Below are 26617 nucleotides of genomic sequence, written 5' to 3'. Positions count from 1 at the left end.
CACACTGAAGTCAGAAGAACAATTTCACCATTCAGGAAATGGAACCATCCGAAGAGCACATGAGTGCACCATGAGCCACTGGTTGCAATATGCAATCCTCACCACTAGATGTCACTAAAATTTACCCACTGAACCTTTAAGGCACTTTCTCTACTGGGACATTAGTCTTACTAGAAGTGCAAACTTGACCAAACTGGGTGATAGGGGACAGGATAATAAATAAGTTACTGCATGAAGCATAGACAAAACAAAGCTGTATCCAGGGTGGACATGATGTGAAAACAGCTGTATACCTGTTAGAAGTACTGGGCTAAAAAGATATTTTGTTTTGTAGTACTTTGGTGCACCAAGCGAGTCTCTCGATTAACTGTGATGTTTCTATTATTGATACTATCAAAGCTTTTTTGACAGTTTCAAAATGTAAACCACTCTATGTTCAGGTTAAAAAGATTAATCCCTGGTTAGTATTCAGACTCTTGCAACTGCAATATGAACTTCAATTGAAACCAATGCTGAATCCATATCAAAATGTGGATTTGTTTTAAACTGTAGACCTTCATTTAAGACTTTTTACTTACGTTTGTTTTTATTTCATTTGGTAAAATTGAAGAGCATTGATACCATCAAGCCTTTCAGTCAACACCCTTGAAACTCCGACAATGACAAGTGACAAAGAAAAAAGTACCTAAAGGAAATGAAGTAGGGAGAGTCAAATTTACTGAATCCAACCCTGTATCTGGCCTCTCATCTGCCCTGCTCTTCCTCTCATCCTGACATGAAATAGTCATTAGGTGTAGTGGTAATTCAGCTCATCCGTCTTTCCACATTAGCTAATGTGCATCAGAAACGTCAGGAGTGTTTATGTGTGTGTGTGTCATGTGTTCATGTATACAGTATCTGGAACCCTGTGTATGGGGGTCTGCATGCGTCAGCATTCGGAAGTGTGTGGTTCTTTCAGGAATACCGTGTGTGTGTGTGTGTGTTTCTACGTCAGATGGTTCGCATGACAAGGTTTCCTGTTCTACGGTCGACAGGTGCTAAATAATAAAAGATCAGAGAACAAGTTAGAGGAGAGGAAAAAACAAGACAGAAGTACATGAAGAAGAGACGAGGAGAGGCAAGAATAGAAGAAAGAGATGTGGACAGGAGGAGAAGAAATAAGTGGAAGAAGGAAACAAGAGGAGGACAGAACTGATTAAGAGAAAAGTGCTGTGTTTACATGATCTCTCCTGCACTTATAAAAAAATTCCTCCTCTCAGTTGCTGTGTTGGGCGAGCAGTGCCAACCAGCAGCAGCAGAGCTTTTCTAATAATAGAGGAGTTTGGAAGGAAAAGCAGTGCTGTAGTGCATGACTGATGGTTTGTTGGTATTGTGTGTCTTGTGTATGAATAAGATAATTTCCCCCTTTGAAACACGAACTCCTGCAACAAAGCAAGAGAAATTGGGGGTGGGGGGGCTGACACAAAGGAGAGAGAGACATCACAAGGTGACATCTGATGTCAGGTTTCTGTGACTGTCGCCTCTTTGTCTGTATTGTGTGTGTGTGTGTGTGTGTGTAGGTGTGGTTGTGCATGTATTTATATACCAGATCTGTGTCTTTCAATGTATGACTTACATACAGATACAAGTGCATGTATCTGTATCGTTCACTAGATTTTCACTTCATTTTCAAAATGTATGTAAACACTGTAAACTGTAAACACTTAAAAATAGTAAATGTTATTAAATACATGTGCTCTGCTCAGCATTAGGCTGGGTGTATAATAACAGTGTGTCAACAGAAATTGTCTGCTATCTTCCAGTGTAGCATTTCATCGATTCCCCCAGATCTGAGACAGCTGTACTCAGGGGCCTCTCTGAAACTCTATACATGGAACACACACACTCACAGGCACACACCTGGGCACAGTGAAACCCACCCCAAGGGCAGCTTTGAGGAGGACAGCTGTGAACAGAGAGGGAGGCCAAGATAAACTACAAGAAGTGGTAAATGTTATGGAGAAACTATGCAGCTATCACACTGCAGAACTACTGTGTGACAGATTATCAGAGCCAGCTGACAGCATAATACATCAAGGCTTTTGACTAAAGTTGATTAAATGTGTTTTTTAATATCAGTTAATCCTTATCACACTACCTTTGAGATGTGATCATAAAAAACACCTTTGACAACCTATTAACATTTTAAATTTGTGCCACAGCGGGAAAAAAAACAAAAAAACTGAAAAACATATAATTCGGGTTACCTCATTACAGTACTTTACAGGGATACAGGTTTAAAACACCCAGGACATGGTACAGTGTGTGGTCTTCTTTAACAAAACTGCTCTGTTTTATGTAAAGGAAGAATGTCGGTAAGCAGGAAACTAAGGAAATTAAGAAATTTTTTGTTGTATTTCCGGTACCTTTTGATGAGCTAACTGTGTTGGGAAAGTTACGTAAATCAGTTTGACTAGACTTGGAAATGGCCGCTGAAAAATATTTCATGAAGTCATTTTTGTTCAGAGTGTGCAGAGTGGAGAGTGCAGGTTGGCCAGGAAAAGCAGCAAGAGATGGAGTCTTATGGAGGTTGGCAATGGAGCATTGTGCAGACAGAATGACTGGTATGTGTATCTATCTACAGTGAGTGTGTGTGTCCTAGGACGGGTGAGTAGGCTGAGCATTGAGGCGGAGTTTGGACAATTAAAAGAATTCCTGACTGCATTCTTTCTCCCATGAAAAACTCCCATACACTGTTGGCGTTCTCTCTCTGTCCCCCTCTCTCTCTCCGTCTGTCACCGCTCTCTCATTCATACATTCACACTATTCTCTCATAGCCAATTAAACTGTCAGTCTCTCCAGATCAGGCTGTCTGTCTCACACTCTGTATTTAGCTTGTTTTACTGTAGAGTAAGAAATTGTACTACCTCTGCTCTATTTTACAGAAATGGTGGTGAGGGGTGGGGGAGTAGATGTGATACCCAATATCCTGTAATCCGCTCCCCTGTGTGTGTGTGTGTGTGTGTGTGACAGTGCCACACAGAGTGAAGCTTATTACTTTCTTGCTGCTTACCTCTCTTGGTGGGTCTTGCATTTCTCAGTGACTGTTTGTTAGCATCTTTCTTTGATTTGTGTGTGTGTGTGTGTGTGCGCGCACTGCATGTATGCAAGAACTAGCAGAGGATTTCAGATTGCTTCACAGTAAATTAAAAAGGTGACTTTTAACAAATGCTCATCTACACCCCTCCATATTCCCAAACTGCTGACAGCACACACCCTGTAAACTGTATATGTTGCATTGCAGTATGAATATTCCAGCGTACACTACTGACTGATCATCAGGTATGATTGTTCCATTTTTTTTTTGTCTAATTCACAAAAATCCTGTGTCAAATTTCTCTTTGCTGTAAGTTCTTGTCTCACTACAAGACTTCAGGCGTGTTGACACTTATGGAAATGAATTGAGCTGAGGATAAGGGGATTTGTTACCAATCCCATCTGTCATTTCCATAAGTGGTCTCAAATCCCGGATTATATGATAGTTCTCCTGAGAGGATGATGAGCTACAGCAGAGCTGAAGCCATTTACAGGTACAGGTTTCACTTTTTACTGCTAATACTTACTAGAATCTGGCTCCATCGCCAAAAGGAATAGTTTGGAGGAACCTAATCAGCCATTATGGAGTTGTGTTTCAATGTATTACAATTTAAGTACAGAACATGTAATTTTGACACAAGCTGAATACCAAACAGCCGCAGCATTTCTTTACTCACTGGAAAATGATTTCAGTTTAAGCTCAAACAGTTGTGTATTTGCTTCTAATTCATCACACTCCTGGGTCAGATCTCACATGGTGTAACTTCTCAGGAGACGACAATACCACAGACATGCTGTCACTTTAGGAAATGAAGTGAGCCCAAGCAGCCTTGGATTTGTAACCAATCCCATCTGTCATCTTCTTAAGCATTTTCAAATCCAAATCTGTTGATAGCTGCTAAAGCTATTACATTTTTGTGCTCTAGTGAACTTAGGACCATGATTTAGTTATGTATGTGCCGTCAGTCACTTTTTAATGCATGCTTGCTGAGTACTGCTGCACCCTTTTTGGCTCCATTACCAAAAAATGATTTTTTATTTACAAATAAACTGTCATCACATTTCTTGAAAGGTGCACAGACAGAAATATCTGACAATGCAGAAACTACCTTTCTTTATTATGAAATAACAATGAAGTAGGATAATTTGACAGTACAATTACGAGAACAAACCATTTTCATATGTTAAAGCTTGCGTAGGCAACTCAGAGAGAGTAGCCAGAGATATGTGATGTGAATAGTCAGGGTGCGCACAGGTAGACAGGTCAGTCAATAATTTCATTCAGACCGAATAAAATGATTGGCCGTGCTTATTACATTCCTGCGACAACCACAGGTATCAGAATCTTTTTTTTGGTCAGAACATTTGATTTATTGACTGCTGTCGTGATGTAAAGAGAATTTCAACATATATATCAAAAATTCTTCTGAAATAAATCACCTACTTTATCTTTAACTTTGTGAAAGCTTAATTACAATTATGGAGGTGAAATTGTTGTAGGGTAGGTTGTTTTGTTGTTGTCATTTTAAGAAAGAAAATCTTTTCAAGGGGGAGGTGGGGGTGCAGTGGTTAGCACTCTCGCCTTACAGCAAGAAGGTCGTGAGTTCAAACCCCAGTTGCCCCGGCCTTTCTGTGAGGAGTTTGCATGTTCTCCCCATGTCTGCGTGGGTTCTCTCCGGGTGCTCCGGCTTCCTCCCACCATGCAAAGACATGCGGACTAGGTTGATTGGTGACCCTAAAATTGTCCTTAGGTGTGAGCGTGAGTGGTTGTTTGTCTATGTGTGGCCCTGCGATGGACTGGCGACCTGTCCAGGGTGTACCCCGCCTTTCGCACAATGCCAGCTGGGATAGGCTCCAGCCCCCTGAGACAGCAGTTGACAATGGATGGATGGAATCTTTTCAAGGTCAATGGAATTTAATGTATTGTCGTCACTGTTTTTTACAGATTTCACAGATTTTACATTTCAGTTAATTAATGAAAAATCAACCACAGAATTATGAAGTGGAAAAATCTAAAGAATTCTTAACAGGGGTGTGTTGAGCGTGAAAGGGATCACAGACATTTCACGATGTGTTTCTACATTGTGACATTTGTGGCCACAAGTATTTACAGTTGACCTTCCGTTTTCCTACAAAGGCTTGCTCTCATTGTTAGCATTCCTTATGGGGACCAAAGGGACAGTTGGGCTACATTAGCTTCTAGCAGTCCCATTTGGTTTCTATAAGGCATCTCGATAATGTTTACAACATACGTGAGAACAACTGGAAACATTTTCATGTTTCCCTCTTAGAAGTTTGCTGCTAGTGTGAGGATTTAAACTGCTGACCTTAAAGAACCAGGATTGCTCCTATAACCTTTTGACCCTTTCCCATATACACTGAACAAAATTATAAACGCAACACTTTTGTTTTTGCCCCCCATTCATCATGATGAATGGGGGGCAAAAACAAAAGTGTTGCCCCCCATTCATCATGATGAATGGGGGGCAAAAACAAAAGTGTTGCGTTTATAATTTTGTACAGTATAAAAACTCTTTCTCTCTCCATTATTAAGGCAGCTCTTACCACATCATGCTGTCAAGAAAGTGAGTGAAAATGACTCTGTTCCTTTTGTTTTTTTACTCAACCTCTAATCTAGGGACATGATGGCAACACATTTCATGAGGGGTTTTTTTTGTTTTCTCTATAAAGCTTTACTTTGGCAGACAGACAATGGTATATTTTCTAATCTATCATCACCAGTGTTTGATCCACCCAAAATCAGGGACCTAAGCCAAAGTGAGACTGAACTGACAGAATGAAGTGGTTAATTGGCTAATTAACTCTATGAAACCCCAGTCAAATAGACAATTAGCATGGGACACATGCAGTGTGACATGACCAATTAGTGGCAGTGTTGAGGCTGAACTTGTTAACTATGAACCCGGTAAGTGTGTTAATTAATTAGACAGGGTGAATGAGGGGAGCAGTGTGGATGGTGTACCACTCCCACTACTCTGTTTGATAGTCTGCCTGAAAACCGGATACTGAGGCCTCTGTCGACTTGTATTTCTATCCTTAAGATTGCAGTACATACATATGTACTTCGCTAAACTACTGATATACTTCGTTACCACTGTGGATGGAAGTTTGAAATGTCATGATGAAGGATAGGGTTAGGTGTCAGGAAAGATACTATAGGACCTCAAATATAGTTTGCATGTGGGTATATGGCCTTTTTATTGCCAAAGATCTGTTAAGCTGTTCAAAAAGTCACAATGTGGTAACTTACCTGCCATCTGGGAGCAAAAAGGTGATTCACACAAGATTATCCATTAAGGTGTCAGACTTGCTTTTAAGTTAATTTGACAGTTCTGACTGGGTTAAAGTAAGGCTTGAGCTTAGGCATTTAAGGTTTGGGTGTGTCTTGAGAAGATTAATGTCCTTTTAAATTTTTTTTATACAAATATGCAATATGTTGTCAAAGGAAATGATAAAATTTGAATTTGAATGAAAAGCATTTTTAAGAACATAATTAGTGCATTATAAGAGTATCCTAATATCCATTTAATAGCCCTGAGACAGACAGACAGACGGATTCAGGTTTGTGAGTCTCTTTGTGAGCTACTAATGTGGAGACCTATGAGAAATATGTGTGTGATTCTGCTCTATGCTGCTATGTGTGTATACGTGTGTGTGTGTGTGTGTGTCTCTTTAGTTCATTAGTTTAAAGATGAAGTGGTCACCAGAACAGTTCAACCATGTCAGGTCATGTTGGGGCACTCTCTCTGTGCTTGGCACTGAGTGTTTGGGATAAACACTCCACCGGTGTTACTCGAAACTAAAACTTGTCAGATTAAAGGTACGTATGCACAAGAAATATCTGTGCATGACTGTGCAGTCACCTGTGTAGACAACAGTCTCTTGATAAAACTTGTGTTATTACAGCTAGTGCTTTTCTATCTTTTTTGTTTTAGCAAGGTGTATGTCTCTGCCTGACCCCACGCAACCAAAGTGCATTGCTTCCTTTGAGGACTTGTCCTGGAAAACCACCAGACCTACAAGCCACCAGTAAATCACAGTACTTACTGCTTGCCATGGTACTACAAAAGTACTACGATTACACATTTTGTTGTATTTAATAGTGTGGCAATGTGTAATATTTTTACTTGCCAGCAAAGACAAATCAAGCATCTAAAGCTTGGTAAACTTGACTGGTAAGTGACGCTGTCATGGACTAGATAACAGGTTCAATTATTGTTCACTGTTATACTGTCTGTGTTCTCTTTCCTCCTGCTCTCTCTGTCTCCCAACCAAGCCGGTCAAGGCAGATGGCCGTCCACTCACAGCTTAGGTTCTGCTTGAGGTTTCTGCATGTCAAGAGGGAGTTTTTCCTTGCCACCGTTGCCAAGTACCTGCTCATGGTGGGAATTGTTGCGTCTCTGTAAATAATATTATGATGTAGACCTGCTGTAAATGAAAAGTGCCCTGAGATAACATCTGCTATGATTTGTTGCTATATAAATACAATTTAATTGAATATACTAGCTGGTGAAAGAAAGTAGGAATCCAGACATTTACAACATTAAGTAAAAAGTATCATTACTGTAACTGATGTAATTATGTGATGTTCCAAGTGGGACTCTGGTACTTGGCAGCCTGAGAGCAGCAGGGCGGCTGAGGGGTGAGAAGTATTGTCAGGAGGAAAGAAAAGGAACAAATAAATTATTTATGAACAGGCAGTATTATTCTTTCCTTAGTTATTCCTCTGAGTCCTGCCTCTCTCTTCCCTCTCTCTTCTCTTTCTCTACTCCATTCCTCTTTTCTGTGTCTCATTTTCACTTCCATGTCTTTGTCGTCTTCCCTCTCTTTCTATATTCCACATGTAGTTTGTCTAACTAATTAACTGTGTCTAGAGGTCAGATTCTTGTTGAAAACTCTCCAGTGAGTATTCAGAGTAGTTCCATTATTTTACCACTACAAAACAGCCACTACAAAACAGGCGTGAGTAATCAAATTAAAGAGAAAACAATGATCAGCATTTATGACCACAGAGGAAATAATTATTGTATAGAGGAAATTTAAGGACTGCATTGCCTTGCACTCCCTCTTAGGAAATAGTTGAATGCACCAATTAAAAATAATTATGTTGCATTTATAAGTACTTAATAAATGTAATGCCGACCCAGGCCACAAGAATTGTGATTGGTCAGCTTGGTAGCATTGTATTTCCTCCTAAGCATTTCCGGCTTGTCCTTCTTCTGCCTGAAGATTTGTCAATACCATCTCCTCCTACACCTCTCGTTTTTTAATTTTAGTAATTTCACTAAAAGTAAATGCTGTTCAACATCAATTAGCTCCAACTCCAACATCAGCTCATCTTCAGTCACCATTGTTTGTAGTAGCCTACCACAAACTAGCATTTTGGCAGTGTAATTGCAGAGTAACAACGTCACGTAGCTTATGCCATAAATTGGCCTTTAGTCTCTACATAAACCTATACACTAGCATACACTGGCCTGGAGCGTGTCAGTGTGTGTCAATGCATTGCACTGCGACAGAATACCACACTGTCCTGATTTTCAGCATCAAAGTTGGTCCAGAAAAGCATCATTTCCTAATTCAGATCACTCAATTGGCACATTTGTACTGTAGGCTACCATGACTTCTTTTATCTTCTTCAAAACATAGATACCTTGCTCAATAGCTCATTGATGAAGCCCATAACAAATGTCACCCATAAGACCAAAGAGCCCCAGTATTATATAAATAATAAAAAATAAAAAGGAGTCATAGGAGGAGAACTTATTTTTTTATATGCTGGGCATCAAATAATGTGCGCCGTTGTCATAGCATGACAATTTATGGCAAAATGGCAAAACATTTCTAACCGAAATATTACTAAACCGATTTAGGGTTTTGCAGTTACTACATGAAAAACATAATTTTTTTCCACTAATGAACAGACCTATATAAATGATAACTGCTTGTCCAAATCTCAATCTAGGTCAGTCAATAAGGGATAAAGCTAAAAGGAGGCTCTTGCTTGTTCTCTCCCCTGAATATTCAACCATTTGGATTCAATTGAGCCTTCATATATAAAGCAGAAAGAGCTCAGCTCATATGTTCCATTCTTTATATGACTTATTGTCTTAATATGAACTGATTTACGTGTAGCTTCTAAAACACATCGCAGTAAAAACAGTGTGGAAGTTACAAAATCCGAGACTTCTTTGAGCTGAATTACTGCAAGATCTTTCCATCTCATGTTGATTTCCCAGGCAAATCTCTGTTGCAGGTGTGGTGTGTTTATCCAGCTTTAGACAAAGTGCAGATACAACCGGTGTGTGCGAGCAGATCTTATGGTGTCTAATGTGTTTCCCATCTGAGGGATCGACTGGATGGGCTGGCAGGAGGCTCACAGTAGGGGAAATCCATGACAATGTGAAAGACAAAAATAATTCACCACAACGGGTACGGGCTGCCTTCACATTTAGTCCAATTTAGGCTTATTTGATTTCAGTTTATTTTATTATCTTTTTTAGTGGAAAAGAAATGAGAATGAGATTAGGGTCATGATGGATGGAAAGTAAATTGGGAAACGTGGAGGGAGAAAGGTGAAGTGAGCAGAAGGAAAAATTGAGATAGACATGGAGAAAAGGAACAGGGTATTTCATAAAGAATAGGCGGTTATGGAAGATGAAATAATTGGGAGGTTTAGGAGGAAAACAGCAGAAAGAAGAAGCAAAGAAGGGAGGCAATCCCTGTCAGAGCTTCTCCAAATGGCATCATGCATCTTGTGGTTGTGGACTCCTGCCAAACTTGTGTTTGTGTGTGTATGTGTGTGTGTGTTTGACTTCTGTGACCAGTGCACAATTTATTCACAACTTTGCTCCCCCATTTTTTCCTCTAACCAGCGTTTGGTGAAGTGCTGACCACATATTTACAATTTTGAAAGGCACCACCTATTTTACAATCCTTTCTCAAACACATGGCAAGAGAAGCAGTTTGCTGCTGTGAGGCTCCGCTGACCGACATGCTGTAGGGTTCATTGTGGTGGCCTTGACAAATGTCTCCCATCATGCATCTGTCTTGCATTATAGGATTCAACCAATATTGTGTTGTTTAAGCTACAGATACACTCGAGATGCAAAAAAGAATGGAGAAAAGTCAATAACATGTTAACATGCTAACCAAAAACCACAGGCAATGTTCTTTTAATATCCTAATACACTCTTAGTCCAGCCCTTTGCTCGGGTTATATGAGGTTGCATGTAACACACACATCGTCAAACACATACATTTTATACACACACACACACACACAGCATTGGTCACTGGAAACTCCAGATTGGTTGTGTGTGTGATTATGAGAGCTGCTGATACACACATGCACACACTAGATTTATGGTAGAATACGATTTGTTAGAGCACAACTGCAACTTGTATGTAATAATATCTTTTGAAAGCCAGAGTGGAAAATTTTAAATTACACCTCTAGGCTTACACCAATCATTTATCAAGTGAAGAAGCCTGAAATTGGACAAAAACATTATCTTGTTAATTTTATTCTCTGTGTGGTTACCTATGTCAGAGGGCTTTGAAATGGTATTCTAACATAACATAACATATTTGAAACCTTTATTAAATATTTTCTTTGGTGCAGTATATCCTGCACTTCAGTAAGTAATTACTTTAGTCCAAATCCTTCCTGAAATTCATCACAACAGATTTAGGTTTTGGACAGAGTCGAAGGAAAGAGGGGGAAAAAAATAAGAAGTAGGAGCAAAAACAGTTCAAGAGAAGAGAAAATATCCAAATATGACATCACCTATTAAAGTGATTTAAATATGATAAATGGTAAAGCACAGTTGCCAAAGTGAAGATAATGAGCGAAGAAGCAAACAGAGGAATGAGCAGCGAGACAGAAAGCAGGACTGAAAGAAAGTATCAGATGGAGAATCCCACTAATGGTCAACAGATGTATGAGACGAGTCACACAGGCCTCAGTAGAGTTTTATACTGACAACAGGCCAGCACACTGAGGAAACTCATTTAACAAGTATTACTTCCCTTTGCTACCGAGTTGCCCTAAAAGATACTATAGTCTCTCTAAAGTCATTTTTTAAACTAACATTTTACTCCAGCGTTAGCCTCTTCATTAACATGCTCCAGAATTATGTGTGTTATCATAACAGCTTTGTGTATTATTATTTTAATGATTAAACCAATCACAATAGTTGACCTTGTGGAGACCAGGCTTTTGTCCTCTGATGACAGAACAGAGACTCCCCTCTATGTAATAAATTAAGTACACACACACACACATATGTACTTTTATCCTGTCAAGTATAAATCCGGTACATAAACTTAACCTTTTAACCTTCACCTAAACTTAATTTAACCTTCACCCTGAGAACACTGTCCAAATATGTCCTCAAAAGTCTAAAATTGGTCCTCACAAAGATAGAAGCACAAGTACATTTCCACGTCATCTTCTCTATCGCTCATGTTATTTCAGTCAAATTTTGTGCCTTGTTTTGGAGGAAATTTATAATGTAATTCAGCCAACATGGCAATTCATATTTAAGTAAAAGCACATGTGGAGAAGTACTATACTGTTGTCTTTTTTTTATTGGAGCGTTTGTGCTGCTGTCGCAGGAGAGAAGCTGCAGGCTATGTATTTAATGTGTTCAGGAGTAGTCATGTTAGCCAAACTGGCTACAGTGTCTTGGCATAAATGGCTTTGCGGTTTCATTTGCCTATTTATCTGCCATAGAGGCATATGAGCACTGCTAGAAGGCCTCTTGATTAATCACAGTCTGTGGTTGAAACCAGGTGTCCATCTGAGGGAGTGATGGGTGAGGCATCCTTGTATTACTTCTGACATTAGGAGGAATTTGGAGGAAAGGGGAATCACATTTAAAGGGAAACAACCATTAAAATTTTCATTGGATCTTCTCTCTACAGTAAAAAACAGTTGAGCAGAAGTCCTAGGAATATGTAGTATAAAAAAGACACCAATTCTGGAAATTCTCATTTTCTGCTGTGAGTACTACAAACAAAACTAAAATAACAGTGTAGGATTTCACTCAGTTTTTGGTATTAGGTATTTGATACTTTACCTTGATTTTGTCTTCTGACCCCACCACACTAAAAGGATGGCACTAAACCAAAGATATAACTCTTTATATATCTCTAATGAATCTCTTTTAAGAGCTAAAAGCAAAGAGAGAACAGTTTGTGTCTATGTGGGGCTTGGCTTACCTTTTATAGAGCATTAGCTCGATCCACCCTGTCAGTGACAGGTTCAGTGTGTCTTGTCCCAGTGTGGATGTATTGTACTTGTTGATGAGAACTGTCCTCTGATCATTGTCTTTAATCTGTTTATGGTTGTCTTCTCCACTCTGGACTGTAGCATTTTCCTTTTCCATTTAATTTTCCTTCCACAATTTTGTAGTATTTTTCTGTTAATTGTGTTCAAACTGACTTGAACACTTTTAGCTGCGATTTAAACAACTGTGTCCCTTTTTGATTGTTTCCTTTTTACTTTATAAGTGTCTCTCTCTTTCATCCTTCTCTCTGTACCTTTGTCCCTCCCTCCAGCTTTTCTTGCTGCTCAGAGTTTAAACAGCTTTGTTTTTTCCCCATGACACGTTGGCTCGAAGAAAAGGGGAGGAGTGGAAGGAGGGAAGGAAAATAGGGGTGGAAGGAGAAGAAGAGCTGAGCCAAAAAACAGAGGGAAATGACAGTTTGTTTGGTAAGGACAGCCTATTACTTAGAACACTCTAATCTTCCTCCACTTGGCTGACTACCTGAAACCGAGAGATGGATGGAGGGAGCCTAAATGGTTTCATTATATTTGTGGACTAACTTGTATATTTGACCCAATTTAGCACCATAAATAGAATAAACTACCAGCTTCTGCTTGAAATAGGCAGAGCACAATATTTCCACAGTCTTAAAATAGGTGACACACAGCTACCAATGGGGCAGCATTTATAGATTAAAACACAGTAACTGTTTGGCTTTTTAATAATCAGTGAAAAGATTAATGCAGAAGCACCAAAATATATTTCAAAATTTTTAGAGAAGTTCCAGATTGCTGTGTGAGGCCTTAAAAATGCCTCCTGTCAGCCAGCTGTGACCGGACATCTTGAGTTGATGTGCTAAATCAGAACACGTTTTTTCTATCTTTAGCTAAGGTTGGCATCAGATGAAAATAAAAGGCGTTGCATATTTCTTCAAGAATAGATAGATCCCAGGTTTTGTTTTAGTGGAACATTTAGACATAGTGTGTCTGCGTGTGTTTGTTCTCAGTGATCTTGGGGATGTGTTAATAACAGCTGTTGCTTCTGTGATAACGAGGTGATTTCCCCTGTTTCCGTGGCAACCCAAAATCACACCCTGTGTCATCTACTGTTGGTGTGTGTGCACGTGTGAGACTGGCTGACAGACACCTTTTTGCACGGCTTTGTGTCTGGAATGACTTTGGGCTCAGTTGTTCTTCAATAGCTTTGCCATTCAGCTGAGTGCTTTTGTTAAAAAGCCTTTGTTCTCCAATCAGGATTTGTACAAGGTCTTTAAACTTTAGAGGCAGCAAAATCCTAAACATGTTAAACTTTCCTACTCTGGGGCCAAATTAACCCTATATCCTCCACGAAAATGTCTATTATTCCTTTGTCTGCCCCTCTGCAGGTCAACAGACAAAATGATTGGATGTGACTATGCACTTTTTCCTGTGCAGCAAACACATTAGTAAAATTTAACAGGAAAAGGTTAAAATAGACTTTCCTAACTTTACTTTATTTCAACAGTTTCATCAACTCATTATCGTTAACCCTATATCATTATAGGAGTGCTTTCCAGGGAGTCCTGGGCACATATGTTAAAACAAATAATAAAATAACATGGCAATTCAAAACATATAAAACACTTTAAAGTTTGCAGATCAAGTTTTCTGGTGTCCAGATTTCAGTTTCATCTCTTGAATTGAACTTTTGGCTGACCTTGTGAGAACATTAGTGGCCATTAGTCAAGCCCACCTAAACAGTTCTTTTAGGAATGGGGGGGGGGGGGGGGGGGGGGGGCGCACAGATTTAAATACTACTATTAGTAAAGTTACTTTAATTCTGTCCATGATGCTGTCGACACCAGCCATTTGCAGAAGTGTGTTTTGGTTTAGGTTTTTTAACTCTAAACCCCAAGGTGGTTCTTCCCACATCCTTCACAAGGGCTTGCTGACATTCCTATCTAGTCTATTTTTATTTATTTTTTTGATAGTTTTGGGGCGTTTTGCCTTTATTTCAGATAGGACAGTGGATAGAGACAGGACATAAGTAAGTGAGAGAGAAGAGACAACATGCAGCAAAGGGCTGCATGCTGGACTCGAACCCAGGCCACTCAGCCTTGTCTCCTATGTGATTTCCATTAAATATGAAAGAACTGTATCATTTTTCATACAAAGTGATTTTTCAAATGTGTGAAGGTCATTTGTATATATATGCAACAGTCTGAGGTGGATTTAATATTTTAATCACTTTATGCAGTGCAGAACCTGTTCTGTGCCTTTTCCTGAAATTACTTGGACCGGCAATAAGTTTCTTGGTCGTGTATGGATCAAGTCAAAAACCTGCAATTTTAGATTCTACACAAAGGGTGGATACTGGATGGTAATTTGCTACTTTATTTTGATCACCTGATACGTGAGGATTAAAGTAAATTATAAATGAATTGAAAGGTACCCTTTCAATTTTTAACCACTAGAAGCAGTGTCCACCGCTGTAGAGAGTTTGACACATGGCAGTATAACCTCCAGCTTGGTTGTGAGTTTGAACAAACACAATTGGCGGCAGCTGTGGGTGAGAAGCCCGTGAGGCTGTCCTTGTCACTGCATTGGTGATCCTATGGGTTTGTTGGGGCACCTGCACAGGTGTAGGTGAATCTGAGATGGAGAGTGCCAAAGTGGAAGACTGTCTATCTGGCCTGGTGGAAGCACAATGCTCTCTACAGCCTTTCCCAGGACAACGGCAGAGTATGAGGCACAGACAAAAGTATGCCACAAGTTTAATGGATAAGTTTAAAAATATATGTTAGAAGAATGGTGTAAGGGCTCTATGGATGTTTTTCTATCCTGTCCTCTCCTGGCGTCTACTTATCATCCATCCACTTATCTATTTAAGTTTTTATGTTTACAAAATTTCCTGTTCCACTCCTTTATCACCCTCCTTCTTCTTAACAGGTGCCTTATGGGTGGCCTCAGCCGGAAAACATTTAACCTGATAGTGTCTGTAACACATTCATAAGGAGATGAACCCCCAGCTGTAATGGTCTTACAACTGCCACATATCCATAGAAGCATCTAATCTTCCACTCATCCTTGCTCCTCTCCTCTCATGGGTGTTTATTCATTCATTCATCCCTCCTTTCATTCTCCACTTCTAACTGTCTTGAATTACTAGTTGATGGTGGGGATTTCTCGCCCGCCAGACACAGACAGCGCTTAGTACTCATCTGAAATATGTGTGTGTGCTGGAGATGAGTGTTTGTGTGCAAGCAGCTGTTTTGACAGCCTGAATCTAAAAGTGAAATCACAATTATGGCAGAGCTGAAAGTACTTCAACCACTCGTGTAATCTGCTGTAGCAGTTATGATCACTGGCTGTGTGTTTGACGAACGTCTGCAGGAGTGTTGTTGCTCTGCATGTCTGGCAGAGAGAAGTGAGCAACAGCATTTTTCGCATGCCTCACTTTGGGAAAGTGATTATAAGTGAAGGTTGACATGGTCTGTACTTACTGGTTTTGCTGATAGCGTGTTGTGTACAAGGGGTCCAAAATAGTTTCTCCTTACTAGTGGGATAAATCTCTGATGCTTTCTTTTGACACATTAACACATTTTGAAACCGAAGGTAATAATAAATGTGTAATGTAAGAGTGAAACATGAAGTCTGTACCACAGAAGTCAGTATTTCATGCCTGTTCCCATTTGTTAAAGATTTACAATTTACAATTTCTGAAACTGATCCATCATTGAGGTTGCAATGTAATCCTTCTGGGCAATAATGCACCATCAGTGTGCGCCCACTAAAAGTGCTTGTTCTTTTTTGACAGGCTCAGATTGTTATTATACATGTCTGACAACATTATGGAAAGGACCATACAGAGACATATTTGTTAAAGAGTAAGATTTTATTTTATTTTTTTACCAGAGACAGCCGTTGTATCGCTTGGTTTGCCTTTCAACTATTCCAACAACCTCCATCTCTGGTTTAGTTGATATTAACCCTTTATTCACTGAGTTATTAGTGAAAATATTCTGGCTCTACTCGCTGTTTCTCCCCACTGCCTTTTTGATGCCAAACCTCCCACACACTCCTCTCCTGATATTTTCACATCTACCTCTAACATGTGGTCAAAGTATGCATTAAAGTATGGCTGGATAGAGATTTTTATTTTGTCGTTTGGTAACAAAATCACAGAGCCTCAACAAATTAGCTCCTGTACCTACACTGTCCATGTCTTGTTCACTGAACTCCTTCTGTGAGATTTAACTGACCAGTTGGATTATTTCTGTCTCTGGAGCAGCCTCTGAGAAATGTAATGTACACTGAATTCACACATTTCTATGATGGTTACTCTATACTGGTTTTACTTTTTAAGATTTAGTTGAAAAGCTACAAAATAAAAATGCAAATTGTAGACAATTAAATTTTGTCAAAATTTGCTTAAAAATAAATAATACATTTTCATATAATGTGATTCATAACTCTAACCACTGTGCTTACACTGGAGCAGACAGTGTGTAGCAGACAGTGTGTGTGTTTGTGTGTGTGTGTTACATATTGTGACAAGTAGAATCACCAGTGAGTGTCAGAACCACTAATGTTCTCATGAAATCTGCTCATTGCTGAGCTTGTCTCTGATTCCCCCCTGGGGTGCATATGCTCACTCACACACTAATAACTGCACAATCTAGTATCTCAACAACCCCACGGGAAGTGTGTGCTTCTGCTCGTGCACGTTTGTGTTATTAATCCACGTTGGAGCTGAGAGCAGCCTGTCTGGTTGGATCAGTGCCCATCAGGATCAGAAATCATTTCGCTGGTTCTGCTAACTGCTATCATGTCTTAGGCCTTAATGAGGCAGCACAGCTGTGTGTGTGTGTGTGTGTGTGTCTGCCATCACATGCACCCTGTGCCTTATCAGCTTTTCAGCAAAAAATGTCTTTCCAAATCCAAACGTTTTAATGACAGTTTGGATTTTGTCTTTAAAATCATGAGAAAAAGAAAATGTCTGTCAGTTAATATTACATATTTCATCTTTTAATCCACTACACCCACTTTTTCTGTTGTATCCAGTACAGCATTACTCTCATTTGAGACACTGTAGCAGGTACATATAACTCCCAAAGGTCAACAATGGAAATGACCATTCACTAGATTTGTTCGCCATAGCTCATCAGAAAGTGCTCTCACTCTACCAGAAAACACTATTACACAAAGGTCATTAATACAAAGATTCACATGAAGAATATATTTGACACTGAGCGGATCTCAAATAGATCATATGGTCATATTCTAAGGTGATATATTTTGGCCTGATATAGCTAGCCTTAGCAGCATAGCATAACTAACCAATGTGCATGCAAAAATCAACCAGTCGTAGTTATTCCAGATGTTCGGAGATGCTACATTACATTACAAGTGCCACATAAGTTCAAAATATCAAAAGAATAAGTTAGAACCTTCTGCATTAATAACAACAAGAACGCTACTTATTTGTTGGCATGCAGGAACTTAGACATGTGTGGGCTGTAAATTTGAGTGTGCTGTGTGTCTGCGGACTGAAGTTACAAGCTTCTGTCTTTTAGTAGGTGATTTCCCTGTTTCTTGTCTTTCATCTGCCCTCACTGTGATCTGTGCTGAATTCTCTCAAAAATAACAGCAGCGTTCCAACAACCCAAGTTCAATTAAAGTGAAGCTAAGAATTACAGGGCCCAATGCAGTACTACCGGCTCCAAACCAGCCTCTGCCTGCATACTCTAACTCTTGTCCACATCAGTTAAAAATAATAATGAAATAAGAGTGACTCTTTAGTCTGATTTTGTCAAAACACTGTACTGATTTATTTACACTGTAGATAGTAATGTTGTTGATACAGTACTTCCTGATTTATAGACTATATCACCATTTTTAGTAGTAGAAACAGGCCTTCATTATCTAGTGATCAGCCAACTAGATATAATAGTGGTGGGAACTAGTGCAGCAATGTGCATTCCACTGAGAAAAACTGCTTATTATATGTGTGTAAAGAGACAAAGCCATGGTCATGCAAGGTGCTATAATCCACAAAGTGACCTTCTGAATCCACTCTGAGGTGTGTGTGTGTGTGTGTGTGCGTGTGTGTGTGTGTGTGTGGGTGTGTGTGTGTATGTGTGTGTGAAAATGTGTCACTAAAACTCATGCTTGAAGGTGGTCTTATCCACCCGCTGACCCTCGTAGCCATATGGCGTGTGACCACATGCCCGTGAGAGTGTGTGTCCTACCTCTGAGCCTCCTGGCACCACAATCAGTACCTCCACCGACCCACACATACTGCCCTCCTGACACACCAAAACACCACTCCCCCTTCATCCTCCACCCTGTCAGTTGAGTGTGATCACATCAAAGTGATACAGGGAGGATTACAGGTTTCTGTGTCTCTCGGGTTCCCAAGCAGGACCCCTTTCTCTCTCTCTCTCTCTCTAACAGTAACACACTCTTTCTCTTTTTCGTTCCTGTCACTCTTCACTGGGGCCCCTATAATCCCTTTGGTGTCAGGAGGTCAGGGGACCGTGCCATGGCTGACCCGTCAGGACACATATACAGCTGGATATGGAACGCCATTTCCTTTCAAGTTTTGCGAAGTTTGCTTTAATTTGTGGGTCATACCAAGGAGCCAACCTTCTTTACTTTTTTAATCTTCTTTTTTAGAGGAGTAATAGAGTGTCATTTGCAGTGAGCCTGCAGCACTATCAATAAGATGATCAATTTGGGAGGCACTGAAGTTAGCTCTGTTACATTGAGAGATGGTGAATTAATGCAGATTTAATTACTTCCTTAAATTTAACTATCAGATAGACATCCAATTTAGGAACTTTTGCTTAATTAACGTGCAGTCCAATAATAGGAATTCAAAAGTTATTGAATGGTGGTCAGATAAAAAGGGATTCTAATTTAATGCCATATGCCAGAACAAGGTTGTGGGTGTGCTTTAAACATGAAGTGGGTTTATGAACACTCTGACAGAAGCCGATCAAATCTAATAATGAGATAAACGCAGTAATAAAGCTTTCATTGTCGATGTTCACATGAATGTCTGCTTTGAGGAATTCATTTGAGAAAGACTGAAAATTCAGATTAATATTTAGAACATTAACAATGGTACTCTAATACAATTAGCTGTAGTAATTTTCAGTTTGGGTGTGAAAGAGTAAGCACAAGGTTGGCTAATGACAATTTAATTTATGTTTGCAATTGATTAGTAGGTTTGAGTCGAAGATAGCTGCAACTCCACCTCCTCGGCCGCTGCTTTGAGGAATGTGATGTGATTATTAATATGACTTGGGGGAGTAGATTAATTTAGGCTAATATATTCTTCTCAACCTACCCATGTTGCAGTAAGACCAAATAAATCAATATTATACAGACTAGTTCTTTCTGTTTTTTTCACTTTTATTTTTCATCCCCTCTTTCATTTAGTTCTTTGTTTCATTCTGCCCTTCATCTTTCTTTTTCTAACTTTCTTTTTGTTTAATTTCTGGCCGTGCACACATGGCATCACTTAGTTGTCAACACCAAAATGCCACGTCACCAGAAAGCTAATAGCTTTTTGTTCTAACCCTATTTAAACTTTATCATTCTTGAATGTTCAACTCCTGACCTAGTACTGTGGATGAATATTAATAGACTAATTCACTTCACACATGCACACACACACACACACACACACACACACACACACACACATAGAGGAGATTAGGATATGGTTAAAACTGGCAGAATGGGCTGCATAGTTGCAATGATGCAAATGATCCACTTAGTACTGGTATTAGTTTTATGTTGGGTCAGTTTGTAACACCCACAGAGGCCTGGAACACACAAAGAGAAAAGAGAAAGGTTCAGTGGTATTTTATGCTGCTAATTTTACAGGCGTGGAATATGGCCTGGATATTTCTGCATCTGTTGAGCAAATGTTTATAATCCAACACTTGTAACATTTGTAAGTGTCACACCTTAATGCCAGACTCATATTACCGCTATGGTTAGCCTGCTGTAAATACATGCCATTTGAATCCATTGTCCCTTCCTTGCTTTTGAAAAATTTGCCTGACTCTGCATCTGCCTTGCAAGATTTTAAAACCATTTCTGGTATTAGTTTTATGTTGAAGTGGAGCAACAATGTAATGTGCCTGTGTACATTTATATCAGTTATCCAACTAACAGAAGTAATTGTAATAGGATGGAAGCATGTCTCTTACAAAGCCAGTTTGGCCAAGAAAGAGGGGCATCACCAGAAGGTTGCAGTGGATGCCAAAATGTGCTGGATGTTGTCTCCTGAACGTCCTCATTCACGAGGAGGTGTGGCGTCTCTGCAGAAATGCATTCCCAGTTTTTCCGACATTAGAACTCAAGATTAATTCAGATGAACACCCTCAACCATCTGTTAACCACTCCTGTAGATTCATTTCACATTTGTTTGATAGTAGATAGTACAAGTATTCAAAAGCCATGTTCAAACAACTATCCCAAAATCCATTGCATGCTGGCTTCCAGATTCTCTGTAGCCCATCTTCTTTTGGAGAGGGATGTACATTCAGCCTACTCGTCTTCCATCCAATGAAACACTTTCACTGGTCACGTAGGACAACACTTGTGTTAACAGTGGGGTGGCAGTGGCGCAATGGATAAGACACATCCCATTGGTGTGAGAGACCTGGGTTCATTCCCCCACTGTGACCCATCCACCATTGTGTCTCTGAGCAAGACACTTAACCCCTAGTTGCTCCAGAGGCGTGCGACCTCTGACATGTACAGCAATTGTAAGTCGGATAAAAGCATCAGCTAAGTGAATAAATGTAATGTAACAGATGAAGCTTTTAAAGTGAATATGGTATCATTAACTTCAACGAAGCATGACCCAACCAACACAGAGACACTTATATTTTCATTTTATTCTGGGTGTTTTGTTTAAAGTTGCCTATAAAAATGATTCATTGCTACAGTAATATGAGTATAATAAACAATGCTAAATACCTGAACACTGTAGAACACTACAAAATATAATTAACATTAATTAAAGAAAGCTATGATTCAGGCTGTTTTCAGTCAAGAGTTATTTTTTTATGACAGAATATTTAATGCACGGCCATTTACCTGTTCAAAATACTCAATATGCTTTGTTCATTTTATTTTAGGCCTGTCATAGGCTACAATATGACGATCACTTATGTTGGAAAATAAAATAGATTATTTTCACTTTTATTTTTGTGTTCTATATCTATTCTTAGAAGACCTGAATTAAATAATAAATAAAAAAAGACCAAAAGACCTCAGGGAGAGACTCCAACGTGGGAGACCCTAGCTTGATTGTAGTGCAATTTAAAGATCATTTCGGTTCATTGACCTGCAGTAAAACAAAGATTCACCTCGATACTATCAGGAAACTGAGGCCTCATCTTTTTTAAAAGCACAGAGGATTCAGCTGAGACAAAAGCCTTTGTCAGAATCACAGCGCTCACTCTGCAGCCTGTAGAGACATCAGACTGGTTTATGACAGACAGGTCAGCAGGGGCTGAAAACATAGTGCACAAGTACACACACACACACACACACACACACACACGCATTCACTTTCCTCCATAGCTTTGTGTATATGCCCATGTGCATGTGAGTTTTTAAAACACTGATGGAGTGAGTGCATTTTGTGTAAAGATGAGGCAAACTTGGAGACACACACACACACACATACTGCAGTGAACCTACTAACGTGAGACCCATGACCTATCTGTTTGGGACCCTACCCCTAGTAAGTTTGTAGATGTGTGAGTGTATGCATGTTTGAGAGTGTGTGAATGTCAGGGTTGCCAGGCACAGCACAGCCTCTGCCATTGGAATGAAGATTAAAGGAGTGGGGCAAGTAGGAAGTAGATACACACACACACACACACACACACACACAGACACCAATGTAACTGAGAGTCTACACAGGGTAAGTGTTATATATGAAACATTTCAAATGTGTAAGATATGGCCAGAAACTTAAAACTATCTATTATCAACAGAATGTGAAGAAGTAACAGTTCTGAAATTAGCATGCCAACCTGCTAGCCCCAGCCTGTCCTGTCTTGTTATAAGCCTCAAGATGCGATAGTGAGTCACTTTAGCGTCCAGTCTGCCCTCAGCCCAACATGAGAGGATGACGAAGTAGAGCTGCCCCGAGGGCTTGTCAATCACTGCTGCTGCATGAGCTGCTTTCTCTCGCGCTCCCCGACCTCTCGTTCCTCTGCTCCTTTTTTTTGTCTCCTGCCACCACTTGATCTTCTCTGTCTTTGACTGGGAAGATTGGATGTGAAAGCGTTGCTGTCCGGGGACACAGGGGAGGCGGAAGTGCTGCCTGCTTCCTTTCAGCGCTCATATTAATCAGTTGGGCTATTCCAACAGAGGGAGACGTTGGAGGTACTGCCATGAGCGAATCTGGCGAGAAAACACACTGATAATCTATTACAAACTATATAAATGATGAACTGATTCCGATAAATGAAATATGCTCAGTTCTCAGTCATTGCTGTTCTCCTGGAGTTTCAATTCCATGATTCCACCCCTCCCACATGATAAAATAGTAACACTGCTGTTTGTTAGTGTGTTTTTTTAAAATTACAAACTTTTTCCACATATTTGTCAGTTGTGTCGAAATAGAGACGAGGAACAGACACACACAGGCAGCAGGGATTCCTCTCCCCACAGATCATCACTCAAGGCGATGGGCCTTTTAACTTCTTTGTTGCAGAAGAAGTGACGCCCCTGCCAATCCAGGAACGCACAAAAAGCTTAATTTATAAGGTTATTATAAAGATAAGCTCTACATGTGATTAGAGAAGAGCAGAGGAGCAGAATGGCTTAGAGAGTAGCTGAGGGGGAGGAGCAGGTCAAATGCCACCTCCTACATACTTGGTGCATGTGGCCAGGACTGTACCTTTAAATCCAAGCATGTGAATTCTTAGAGGTAAATTGTTGCAAAAGTTTAAGATCTTCACCCTGGCACTTAAATGGCTCTTTTAGATGTGGTATTACACACAGGAAGAGACTCTTTTGATGTCTTCATATCACTTTTAAACTTTTTTCATACAACCATGTATTCAGAGGCTGGTTGCCATGAATAGCTGGCCCATACTTGAACTTTGAGATGTGCAAAGGATGATGTAAACCCTCATATGTTAAAATGTATGCCAATTACCATCTTGCTGTATTTACAGTGGCTTTATCAGCCTACATGCTGTCCATATCAGCACACAATCATTCTCTGGAAATCTTTCTGTTTGTGTTCGTAGTGATTTTTATCCAAACTGCTCTGTTATTGAAAGAAATCAACACACTGTATGCCAGAGCTGCTTTTAAGTCTTTTGTAGGAAGTCATGAGTCTGTCAAAGTAAGGTTCAAGTCAAGTCTCTAGTGAAGTCACGTCTCAAAGCAGTTACACCCAAGTCTCAACACTCGTTTTTGTGAGTGGCACTGTGCAACAACAGTGATCCTGGTTCATAACAAGTCTCACTGTGCAAGATGGGGCCAATAAAATCTTGGCTGCAGTCTGTGTCAGACTGCACAATCTCAGTTTTGAGGCATGCAATCAATGCCTGTTGAATCATAGCATGATGGTGGAGATGTAAAAAATGCAAGCAGCGATACAACATTAGTCAAGTGTACATCCAAATTTCCAGAAAATAAAGAAAAAGAATTGTGGCTCATAAACTCCAGTCTGGTGCCATTAAAATTGAAGTAGAAGAGGGCACAACAAGGTGATGTAATTAAAATAACGCCAGTCAAATATCTAAGATCTGATGTTCTCGTTTTGCTGTCACTTTCTATCTCTTCAGTGGTCACATGCTTTGTGTACAACATAAGTTATTCGCTTGTCAGCTTCTACTTTATTGCATGTTGATTTAGGTGATACAGAAACTTTGCCGCTTGAGTCAAGCATAAAATCGTTGTGCTAAATTTCAACGTGACAATGAAAACAGATGAAATTATTTACAATGTTGCTGCATTTTAAGAACAGGGCAGGAACCACAGAGATATGAGCTTTGGGTATTTTTCCCTTTTTATTACAATGTTGCATCGGCCAGTGTATTCTGCACCATATCGTGCCATATTTTGATTGATTGCACAATTTTCAACTTTCATTTGGGACAGCCCCAAATCCCACAGTGAATAGAGGCCCGACCCGAGTCACAAGTCTGTATTGTAGAAGGAGTCTTTGCTTCTGTACTGAGGTTTAATGGTCTCAGTGGACATTAATTAAAGTCACTGATCACAATAATGGACTGTAAAAAAGATAAGTTTTCTCCTGGTACCAATGAAAATATACAGTAGCACACATTGAGAACAGCACGTTGCATGTCCCTGCCCCTTTCCACTCCCCTCCTCTCACCTCCCACCTTTCCCTTCTCTCTTCAACCCCTCCTTCTCTCTCTTTCTCTTCCCCCTCTTGAATTAAGTCTATTATTCCTGCCTGCTCTCCCTCTGAGCACTTCTACTTCGCTCAGCTCCTGTGAAAAACTCCATGTGTGTGTGTGAACTCCTCGCGTGTGTGTGTTAAGAGTTTTATGTGTGTACATAGAACTGTGTGTTTTTCTAAGTGGAGCTGGAGTGCAGCCGCTCATGAGTGGAGCTGACTGCACACAGGGGAATACTCAAATCTCCCTGCGCTGCTTTTTAACTCACACACCACCTGCTTTTTGGACTTTTTTAAGACTCACTGGACTTTTTTGCACCAAAGTGGGACTCTGCTGCTGCTCTCTTTCTGCCCTCAAGGCACTATTCTCTTCACTGGAATTACTCAAGATCTCACAGCTTTCTGAAAATTTCTACCTGCCTGTTTTAATCATATGTATACTCTAAATTTATGGACTTTCTCATGTTGAGATTCAGCATCAGTACCACCTGATTCCAGAAGAACATTTCTGTACACACTCACTGAATTTAGACATGCACAAGTCTGAGAATGGGTGTTTTGCAAGCTCATAACAAGAGCTCAGTGAGTGTGTGCGGGTGTGTATACAGCACTCTCTATACTGTGAGTATATAATCAAGAGGGTTTGTTTTCTTTTTTTATTCCAATGGGAAAACTATGAGAGGTCAAACAGCAACAAGCTGAGCAGAAGCTATGGAAACGGTTGGTGCTGTCAGAGGTATGTTGGGCTCAGGTGGACGCTGATCCCGACCCGGAATGTTCTGAACTCTTTTGGAATTTGGTTCCCCTGGAAACGAATGGACAGGTGAGTTCATTTTTCACTGTGGTCGAGTCAGGAGCATCCCCAAAATGTTTTCATTTCAAGTTATAATCAGGATAATGATGTCGCATAAAAAATCTTTGGGGTTTTCTGACTATACTATATCTAATTCATTTTGTGGTTCACACTTGAATTACACACTCCTGCCACTGCGTATTCCAAAAGTGATTCTGATCTAGCTGAGGGGAAAAAATTCAATCACAAACCAACTTCATTTGCCATACTCTACAGGGAGGAAATGATGATGAAATAATAACTGCTGTTCAGCCATAAAGTTCAAGTCTTGCTCAGCCTACTGTGTGTGATCTGATCTCGCGCAGCAGTGCTACTACTGAGCCATCGCAAACCAAAGTAATCTTTTTACAAGTCATGCTGATGACATGTGGGCTTCTTCCTTAAAGAGCTGGGTTGAAATCTGCTCTGTTGTTTCATTTAGGAGAGAAGAGTGAGTTGTCTTCCCTCAGAGAGCTGTTTGGAGCAGCTCCAGTCAGGAGACCAGAGGCAGCTCTGTAAGGTCCTGACTTACTGCTGCTCCTGGGTTTAACACGGCCAAATGGCCGTCTACCAGCAACCAGCAGGCTGCCCTCGCCTTAGTGGCTCCTTCATTGTCTCTTATTTCACAGCTTGTTATACGAGACATGAGGTTGAAACCTTCTTATTACCATAGCAAGGCAGTTCTCTGACAGCATTTTTATGTATTTCTTACTTGTAATGTATCAGGTTACCCACAATTAGTCTAATCACCACTCCCCAATCTGGCTGTGCAGGCTAAACTGATTTATTTTTTTTTAACTATTAAAAAGATATCCATAATCATGAGTAAGACAGCTCAGACTTAGTAGGCTGCACATGTTTTGCATTTTGGACACCAGCCAAAGAGATTCATAAGATTCCATTTTGTCATTTTCATTTTCATTACTTTTCACTTTTCATTTTACAGACTTTGACTAATGAGAATAATTTGGCCAAACTGAACAAATGCTAGCCACGGGTTTGCAGGCTGGGAAACTTTCCATTC

The 26617-nt window shown here is 40.0% G+C and overlaps 1 protein-coding gene across 2 annotated transcripts in view; it reads left to right on the top strand.

The window, feature by feature from the left end:
• Positions 1-26617, top strand: part of sema3b (sema domain, immunoglobulin domain (Ig), short basic domain, secreted, (semaphorin) 3B) — an 83421-nt gene that overhangs the window by 17947 nt on the left and 38857 nt on the right. Inside the window, exon 1 of one of the 2 annotated variants that reach the window (XM_038722985.1) lies at positions 24814-25584. The exons of the other annotated variant lie outside the window; for it this stretch is intronic. The gene's annotated coding sequence lies outside the window, so the exon portion shown is untranslated. Of the gene's footprint in view, positions 1-24813; positions 25585-26617 lie in introns of those variants that run through there. 2 annotated transcript variants of the gene reach the window in all.

Source organism: Micropterus salmoides, unplaced genomic scaffold (assembly GCF_014851395.1).
Source record: "Micropterus salmoides isolate LMB-PRFRI ecotype aquatic unplaced genomic scaffold, ASM1485139v1 Ms_hic_scaffold_16, whole genome shotgun sequence".
Lineage (NCBI taxonomy): Eukaryota > Metazoa > Chordata > Actinopteri > Centrarchiformes > Centrarchidae > Micropterus > Micropterus salmoides.
This window is presented reverse-complemented; position numbering and strand designations above follow the sequence as displayed.